The sequence below is a fragment of the Takifugu flavidus genome, unplaced genomic scaffold (genome assembly GCF_003711565.1).
Source record: "Takifugu flavidus isolate HTHZ2018 unplaced genomic scaffold, ASM371156v2 ctg417, whole genome shotgun sequence".
NCBI lineage: Eukaryota > Metazoa > Chordata > Actinopteri > Tetraodontiformes > Tetraodontidae > Takifugu > Takifugu flavidus.
Genome location: NW_026622036.1, coordinates 11,643 through 21,629, shown reverse-complemented (window position 1 = coordinate 21,629; position 9,987 = coordinate 11,643). Strand labels below are relative to the sequence as shown.

Below are 9,987 nucleotides of genomic sequence, written 5' to 3'. Positions count from 1 at the left end.
TTTGGTCAGGAGATACATTTATTTCAAAACAGATGTGAATGAAACATTATCACCTAAAAACTCATGCTGCGGTCAAATATTACGTTTACGTTTCTGACGTTTTCTCGTGGGGAAACCATCAGTTTTGGTCAGGATATACAAGTTTCTCAAAACAGATGTAATGCAACATGATCACCTGAAAACTCATGCTGCGGTCACAATATAACGTTTTTGACGTTTTCTCGTGGGGAAACCATCACTTTTGGTCAGGATATACAAGTTCTCAAAACAGAGGTAAATTCAACATGATCACCTGAAAACTCATGCTGCGGTCACATTATGACGTTTCTGACGTTTTCTCGTGGGGAAACCATCACTTTTGGTCAGGAGATACAAGTTTCTCAAAACAGATGTAAATGCAACATGATCACCTGAAAACTCATGCTGCGGTCACATTATGACGTTTTTGAAGTTTTCTCGTGGGGAAACCATGACTTTGGTAAGGATATACATTTATTTCAAAACAGAGGTGAATGCAACATGATCATCTGAAAACTCATGCTGCGCTCACATTATGACGTTTCTGACGTTTTCTCGTGGGGAAACCATCACTTTCGGTCAGGAGATACAGTTCTCAAAACAGAGGTGAATGCAACATGATCACCTGAAAACTCATGCTGCGCTCACATTATGACGTTTCTGACGTTTTCTCGTGGGGAAACCATCACTTTTGGTCAGGAGATACAAGTTTCTCAAAACAGAGGTGAATGCAACATGATCAACTGAAAACTCATGCTGCGCTCACAATATGACGTTTTTGACGTTTTCTCGTGGGGAAACCATCACTTTTGGTCAGGATATACATTTATTTCAAAACAGAGGTGAATGCAACATGACACCTGAAAACTCATGCTGCGCTCACATTATGACGTTTTGACGTTTTCTCGTGGGGAAACCATCACTTTTGGTCAGGAGATACAAGTTTCTCAAAACAGAGGTAAATTCAACATGATCACCTGAAAACTCATGCTGCGGTCACATTATGACGTTTCTGACGTTTTCTCGTGGGGAAACCATCACTTTTGGTCAGGAGATACAAGTTTCTCAAAACAGAGGTAAATCAACATGATCACCTGAAAACTCATGCTGCGCTCACATTATGACGTTTCTGACGTTTTCTCGTGGGGAAACCATCACTTTTGGTCAGGATATACAAGTTTCTCAAAACAGATGTAAATGCAACATGATCACCTGAAAACTCATGCTGCGGTCACAATATGACGTTTTGACGTTTTCTCGTGGGGAAACCATCACTTTTGGTCAGGAGATACATTTATTTCAAAACAGATGTGAATGAAACATTATCACCTAAAAACTCATGCTGCGGTCAAATTATTACGTTTCTGACGTTTTCTCGTGGGGAAACCATCACTTTTGGTCAGGAGATACATTTATTTCAAAACAGAGGTAAATTCAACATTATCACCTAAAAACTCATGCTGCGGTCAAATTATTACGTTTCTGACGTTTTCTCGTGGGGAAACCATCACTTTTGGTCAGGAGATACATTTATTTCAAAACAGAGGTGAATGCAACAGGATCACCTGAAAACTCATGCTGAGCTCACATTATAACGTTTTTGACGTTTTCTCGTGGGGAAACCATCACTTTTGGTCAGGATATACAAGTTTCTCAAAACAGAGGTAAATTCAACATGATCACCTGAAAACTCATGCTGCGCTCACATTATGACGTTTCTGACGTTTTCTCGTGGGGAAACCATCACTTTTGGTCAGGAGATACAAGTTTCTCAAAACAGATGTAAATGCAACATGATCACCTGAAAACTCATGCTGCGGTCACAATATGACGGTTTTTGACGTTTTCTCGGGGGGAAACCATCACTTTTGGTCAGGAGATACATTTATTTCAAAACAGAGGTAAATTCAACATGATCACTGAAAACTCATGCTGCACTCACATTATGACGTTTTTGACGTTTTCTCGTGGGGAAACCATCACTTTTGGTCAGGATATACAAGTTTCTCAAAACAGAGGTAAATTCAACATGATCACCTGAAAACTCATGCTGCGGTCACATTATGACGTTTCTGACGTTTTCTCGGGGGAAACCATCACTTTTGGTCAGGAGATACAAGTTTCTCAAAAAAGATGTAAATGCAACATGATCACCTGAAAACTCATGCTGCGGTCACAATATGACGTTTTTGACGTTTTCTCGTGGGGGGAAAACCATCACTTTTGGTCAGGAGATACATTTATTTCAAAACAGATGTGAAAAACTTATCACCTAAAAAACTCATGCTGCGGTCAAATTATTACGTTTCTGACGTTTTCTCGTGGGGAAACCATCAGTTTTGGTCAGGATTATACAAGTTTCTCAAAACAGATGTAAATGCAACATGATCACCTGAAACTATGCTGCGTCACAATTATAACGTTTTGACGTTTTCTCGTGGGGAAACCATCACTTTTGGTCAGGATATACAAGTTTCTCAAAACAGAGGTAAATTCAACATGATCACCTGAAAACTCATTTGTGCGCTCAATTATGACGTTTTTGACGTTTTCTCGTGGGGAAACCATCACTTTTGGTCAGGATATACAAGTTTCTCAAAACAGATGTAATGCAACATGATCACCTGAAAACTCATGCTGCGCTCACATTATGATGTTTTTGACGTTTTCTCGTGGGGAAAATATCACTTTTGGTCAGGAGATACATTTATTTCAAAACAGAGGTAAATTCAACATGATCACCTGAAAAACTCATTCTGCACTCACATTATGACGTTTTTGACGTTTTCTCGTGGGGAAACCATCACTTTTGGTCAGGATACAAGTTTCTCAAAACAGAGGTAAATTCAACATGATCACCTGAAAACTCATGCTGCGGTCACAATATGACGTTTTTGACGTTTTCTCGTGGGGAAACCATCACTTTTGGTCAGGAGCTACATTTATTTCAAAACAGAGGTGAATGCAACATGATCACCTGAAAACTCATGCTGCGGTCACATTATGACGTTTCTGACGTTTTCTCGTGGGGAAACCATTCACTTTTGGTCAGGAGATACATTTATTTCAAAACAGAGGTGAATGCAACATGATCACCTGAAAACTCATGCTGCGGTCACAATATGACGTTTCTGACGTTTTCTCGTGGGGAAACCATCACTTTTGGTCAGGAGATACATTTATTTCAAAACAGAGGTGAATGCAACATGATCACCTGAAAACTCATGCTCGCTCACATTATGACGTTTCTGACGTTTTCTCGTGGGGAAACCATCAGTTTTGGTCAGGATATACAAGTTTCTCAAAAAAGAGGTAAATTCAACATGATCACCTGAAAACTCATGCTGCGGTCAAATTATGACGTTTCTGACATTTTCTCGTGGGGAAACCATCACTTTGGTCAGGAGATACCAGTTTCTCAAAACAGATGTAAATGCAACATGATCACCTGAAAACTCATGCTGCGGTCACAATATGACGTTTTGACGTTTTCTCGTGGGGAAACCATCACTTTTGGTAAGGATATACATTTATTTCAAAACAGAGGTGAATGCAACATGATCTGAAAACTCATGCTGCGCTCACATTATGACGTTTCTGACGTTTTCTCGTGGGGAAACCATCACTTTTGGTCAGGAGATACAAGTTTCTCAAAACAGATGTAAATGCAACATGATCACCTAAAAACTCATGCTGCGCTCACATTATGACGTTTCTGACGTTTTCTCGTGGGGAAACCATCACTTTTGGTCAGGATATACAAGTTTCTCAAAAAAGAGGTAAATTAAACATGATCACCTGAAAACTCATGCTGCGGTCACATTATGACGTTTCTGACGTTCTCGTGGGGAAACCATCACTTTTGGTCAGGAGATACAAGTTTCTCAAAACAGATGTAAATGCAACATGATCACCTGAAAACTCATGCTGCGGTCATCACAATATGACGTTTTTGACGTTTTCTCGTGGGGAAACCATCACTTTTGGTCAGGAGATACATTTATTTCAAAACAGATGTGAATGAAACATTATCACCTAAAAACTCATGCTGCGGTCAAATTATTACGTTTCTGACGTTTTCTCGTGGGGAAACCATCAGTTTTGGTCAGGATATACAAGTTTCTCAAAACAGATGTAAATGCAACATGATCACCTGAAAACTCATGCTGCGGTCACAATATAACGTTTTTGACGTTTTCTCTGGGGGGAAACCATCACTTTTGGTCAGGATATACAAGTTTCTCAAAACAGAGGTAAATTCAACATGATCACCTGAAAACTCATGCTGCGCTCACATTATGACGTTTCTGACGTTTTCTCGTGGGGAAACATCACTTTTGGTCAGGAGATACAAGTTTCTCAAAACAGATGTAAATGCAACATGATCACCTGAAAACTCATGCTGCGGTCACAATATGACGTTTTTGAAGTTTCTCGTGGGGAAACCATGACTTTGGTAAGGATATACATTTATTTCAAAACAGAGGTGAATGCAACATGATCATCTGAAAACTCATGCTGCGCTCACATTATGACGTTTCTGACGTTTTCTCGTGGGGAAACCATCACTTTCGGTCAGGAGATACAAGTTTCTCAAAACAGAGGTGAATGCAAATGATCACCTGAAAACTCATGCTGCGCTCACATTATGACGTTTCTGACGTTTTCTCGTGGGGAAACCATCACTTTTGGTCAGGAGATACAAGTTTCTCAAAACAGAGGTGAATGCAACATGATCACCTGAAAACTCATGCTGCGCTCACAATATGACGTTTTTGACGTTTTCTCGTGGGGAAACCATCACTTTTGGTCAGGATATACATTTATTTCAAAACAGAGGTGAATGCAACATGAACCTGAAAAACTCATGCTGCGCTCACATTATGACGTTTTGACGTTTTCTCGTGGGGAAACCATCACTTTTGGTCAGGAGATACAAGTTTCTCAAAACAGAGGTAAATTCAACATGATCACCTGAAAACTCATGCTGCGGTCACATTATGACGTTTCTGACGTTTTCTCGTGGGGAAACCATCACTTTTGGTCAGGAGATACAAGTTCTCAAAACAGAGGTAAATTCAACATGATCACCTGAAAACTCATGCTGCGGTCACATTATGACGTTTCTGACGTTTTCTCGTGGGGAAACCATCACTTTTGGTCAGGATATACAAGTTTCTCAAAACAGATGTAAATGCAACATGATCACCTGAAAACTCATGCTGCGGTCACAATATGACGTTTTGACGTTTTCTCGTGGGGAAACCATCACTTTTGGTCAGGAGATACATTTATTTCAAAACAGATGTGAATGAAACATTATCACCTAAAAACTCATGCTGCGGTCAAATTATTACGTTTCTGACGTTTTCTCGTGGGGAAACCATCACTTTTGGTCAGGAGATACATTTATTTCAAAACAGAGGTAAATTCAACATTATCACCTAAAAACTCATGCTGCGGTCAAATTATTACGTTTCTGACGTTTTCTCGTGGGGAAACCATCACTTTTGGTCAGGAGATACATTTATTTCAAAACAGAGGTGAATGCAACAGGATCACCTGAAAACTCATGCTGCGGTCACAATATGACGTTTTTGACGTTTTCTCGGGGGAAACCATCAGTTTTGGTCAGGAGATACAAGTTTCTCAAAACAGATGTAAATGCAACATGATCACCTGAAAACTCATGCTGCGCTCACATTATGACGTTTCTGACGTTTTCTCGTGGGGAAACCATCACTTTTGGTCAGGAGATACATTATTTCAAAACAGAGGTGAATGCAACATGATCACCTGAAAACTCATGCTGCGGTCACATTATGACGTTTTTGACGTTTTCTCGTGGGGAAACCATCACTTTTGTTCGGGATATACAAGTTTCTCAAAACAGAGGTAAATCAACATGATCACCTGAAAACTCATGCTGCGCTCACATTATGACGTTTCTGACGTTTTCTCGTGGGGAAACTATCACTTTTGGTCAGGATATACAAGTTTCTCAAAACAGAGGTAAATTCAACATGATCACCTGAAAACTCATGCTGCGCTCACATTATGACGTTTTTGACGTTTTCTCGTGGGGAAAATATCACTTTTGGTCAGGAGATACAAGTTTCTCAAAACAGATGTAAATTCAACATGATCACCTGAAAACTCATGCTGCGCTCACATTATGACGTTTTTGACGTTTTCTCGTGGGGAAACCATAACTTTTGGTCAGGAGATACATTTATTTCAAAACAGAGGTGAATGCAACATGATCACCTGAAAACTCATGCTGCGGTCACATTATGACGTTTCTGACGTTTTCTCGTGGGGAAACCATCACTTTTGGTCAGGAAATACATTTATTTCAAAACAGAGGTGAATGCAACATGAACACCTGAAAACTCATGCTGCGCTAACATTATGACGTTTCTGACGTTTTCTCGTGGGGAAACCATCACTTTTGGTCAGGAGATACAAGTTTCTCAAAACAGATGTAAATGCAACATGAGCACCTGAAAACTCATGCTGCGGTCACATTATGACGTTTCTGACGTTTTCTCGTGGGGAAACCATCACTTTTGGTCAGGAGATACAAGTTTCTCAAAACAGATGTAAATGCAACATGATCACCTGAAAACTCATGCTGCGGTCACAATATGACGTTTTTGACGTTTTCTCGTGGGGAAACCATCACTTTTGGTCAGGATATACATTTATTTCAAAACAGAGGTGAATGCAACATGATCATCTGAAAACTCATGCTGCGCTCACATTATGACGTTTCTGACGTTTTCTCGTGGGGAAACCATCACTTTTGGTCAGGAGATGCATTTATTTCAAAACAGAGGTGAATGCAACATGATCACCTGAAAACTCATGCTGCGGTAACATTATGACGTTTCTGACGTTTTCTCGTGGGGAAACCATCACTTTTGGTCGGGATATACAAGTTTCTCAAAACAGAGGTAAATTCAACATGATCACCTGAAAACTCATGCTGCGGTCACATTATGACGTTTCTGACGTTTTCTCGTGGGGAAACCATCACTTTTGGTCAGGATATACATTTATTTCAAAACAGAGGTAATTCAACATGATCATCTGAAAACTCATGCTGCGGTCACATTATGACGTTTCTGACGTTTTCTCGTGGGGAAACCATCACTTTTGGTCAGCATATACAAGGTTCTAAAAACAGAGGTAAATTCAACATGATCACCTGAAAACTCATGCTGCGCTCACATTATGACGTTTTTGACGTTTTCTCGTGGGGAAACCATCACTTTTGGTCAGGAGATACATTTATTTCAAAACAGAGGTGAATGCAACATGATCACCTGAAAACTCATGCTGCGGTCACATTATGACGTTTCTGACGTTTTCTCGTGGGGAAACCATCACTTTTGGTCAGGATATACAAGTTTCTCAAAACAGAGGTAAATTCAACATGATCACCTGAAAACTCATGCTGCGCTCACATTATGACGTTTCTGACGTTTTCTCGTGGGGAAACCATCACTTTTGGTCAGGAGATACAAGTTTCTCAAAACAGATGTAAATGCAACATGATCACCTGAAAACTCATGCTGCGGTCACAATATGACATTTTTGACGTTTTCTCTCGTGGGGAAACCATCACTTTTGGTCAGGATATACATTTATTTCAAAACAGAGGTGAATGCAACATGATCATCTGAAAACTCATGTGTTAGAATCATTATGTTAAAGTTATCTCTTATTTGCTTTTGCCTTGTTATATTCCTTATTCTTGTTATATTGTCTCTCATTACTTAATGTTTCTTATTATTTGCTAATGCTTAATGTTCATGATGCTTGATATGTCAACTCGAACTTCTCTGGTCGAGGGCGACAGAAATGCGGTGGCTGTTGGAGAGGTGGCCTTGACTGGAGACAGAGCTGCAGAGCATGACACAGGAGATGTTCTCTTAATCTGTCTGATATAGAAGAATGTGCTGTTTGTGAGCTAAGCTAATCAAAACAGTGAAGGCCTACGTATAATCTCACCATTATGATTTACAGTCTCTTGCTCTGTTGGAGACCTGCTATCTTGTGTTTTCCCCCTCCCTTAGACACATTTGACTTCTGTAACTAGGGACCTCCTAATCTCAATAAAACAAGGATGGCGGGAGGTGTGCGTCAGAACGTGTTGGAGATCTGTAACTGAGCACATCTCTCCGTTCTCCTTGCAAGTAAATTTCCAAACTGTTGTCTTTGCCTCATTTGTGTTTCTCGTGTTTCAGGTTGTTTGAACCTAACATTTTGGTCCTTCGAGCCGGATTCCAACACACCTGAAGGGTCCGGTGGGTGAGGCTGAACCTCAGGAAAGACCGTGGCCACGGCAGGCCGCCTCAAAGCGACCTAAGATACCCTTTCCGGGACTGGGCTTCAGCTCACTGATTGGACCCTGATGGTTGACGGAATTCCAGGAGGAAAAGGAACAGTGGTGAGCATGTCTTGAATTCAAAAGTGTGTGTGTGATGATGATTGTCGGGGACTTAATGTAAAAATTGCGATAGACACTAAGGCAGTGTTTTGGGGGAGAGAGGAACCCGAAAGTCCTCTGTAAGACGCAATGAGAAACAAACCCTGTGAATACTAGTCAATGGCAGGTAAACAAGAGTACTAAGGGCAGTACCAAGGCAGGGCGAGGGAGTCCTGGCCACGTGAAAAAGAAATTAAGTCACGACAAATCATCCAAAAGAGTGATTGTGAGTGTGAAAGGATTGTTAAATACCACTAGGTATTTTCAATCATACCAAAGCAGTGGGACTGTAAGTGATAAGGCCCTTGTGGATGCAGAGGCAAGACTCTCCACTCGAAAGAGTTGAAGTGAGAAGTACCACAACGGTTTGATTAATTATCACCCCACTGAGATCAACATCCCAGTTTTAGGTCACCCTATGTGCAAGACTGGACCAAATCCTAATAAAAAAAAAAAAAAACAAAAAAAAAAAAAAACGGTAAATTAGGATAAGGTTAACTCATAAAATAAAAAAGAAAATAAAAAAAATCGTAATAAAAAGCAGATAGAAAAGTAGAGCTAAAAGTACAAAAAAAAAAAAAAAAAAAAATGGGGACAAGTAAAAGTAAACAAAGGCCCAGAGATGAATTGCGGTGTAAGGATTGGAAATTCATCGACGGACAAAATCCAAAGAAAGCGCGTATTTAGACAAGTGGATAACTGATTATGGGTTCAAAGGACAGCTAAATTCACAACAAATAACAGCCCTACAAGATGAAATAAAAGAGCGAACTAAAAATAATCCGAAAAAGATGAAAAAATGCGGTTATGAGGATACTGAGTTTTGGTTGCAGTTAGCGTTAAGGAGAGAGAAGGGACAAAGTAAGTTGAAAATGGAGGCAAAGGAGGGAAAGGACGAGGTTGAGAACAAACAGTTAATGTTTCACAGGAAAGAGGATGATGAGACAGGCGCAGTGAGCAGACGCGCGCACAGACAGACAGAGCAGGCAACAGAGAAGTCGGCAGAGAAAGGGGAAGCGGATGTAGAACAGAGAGCAGCAGGGGTGGGAGGCTTGTATCCTGACCTTCGTGAATCGTGTGCATTGCCACCAACATATACACCACAGACATTAGACCCTCCACCCACTGATACACTTAGAATTACACGCTCAGCGCAGCCCTTTGGGTATGCGTGGTCAAAAGCATTAGGACAAGCACTGACTCCAGCAGTCCCAAAATTGAATAATCTAAGTGAAACGAGCACTCCTCCAATGGAAGACATGTACCCCATGATTGAAGTAGCTAATCCAAATGCTGAAACAAACCAACCTGTAATGCTAGTCTATAGAACTTGGACAATGGAGGATGTTAAAAAAGCCATAGAAGGTGTGCCTTCCCATAAGGAAGACATAGAACTCTTTATAGAAGGTATGGAAAATGTGAGAAGAGCCTATCACCTTAATGGTGCAGAGGTTCAACAGATCTGGATGACAGCT

At 40.5% G+C, this 9,987-nt stretch overlaps 1 long non-coding RNA gene across 1 annotated transcript; it reads left to right on the top strand.

The window, feature by feature from the left end:
- The first annotated feature begins 7,720 nt into the window (after nucleotides 1–7,720).
- Nucleotides 7,721–9,395, top strand: LOC130520535 (uncharacterized). Its single transcript, XR_008948903.1, has 2 exons — nucleotides 7,721–8,219; nucleotides 9,071–9,395. It is a non-coding gene; the product is annotated as an uncharacterized LOC130520535 (long non-coding RNA).
- The last annotated feature ends 592 nt before the right edge of the window (nucleotides 9,396–9,987 follow it).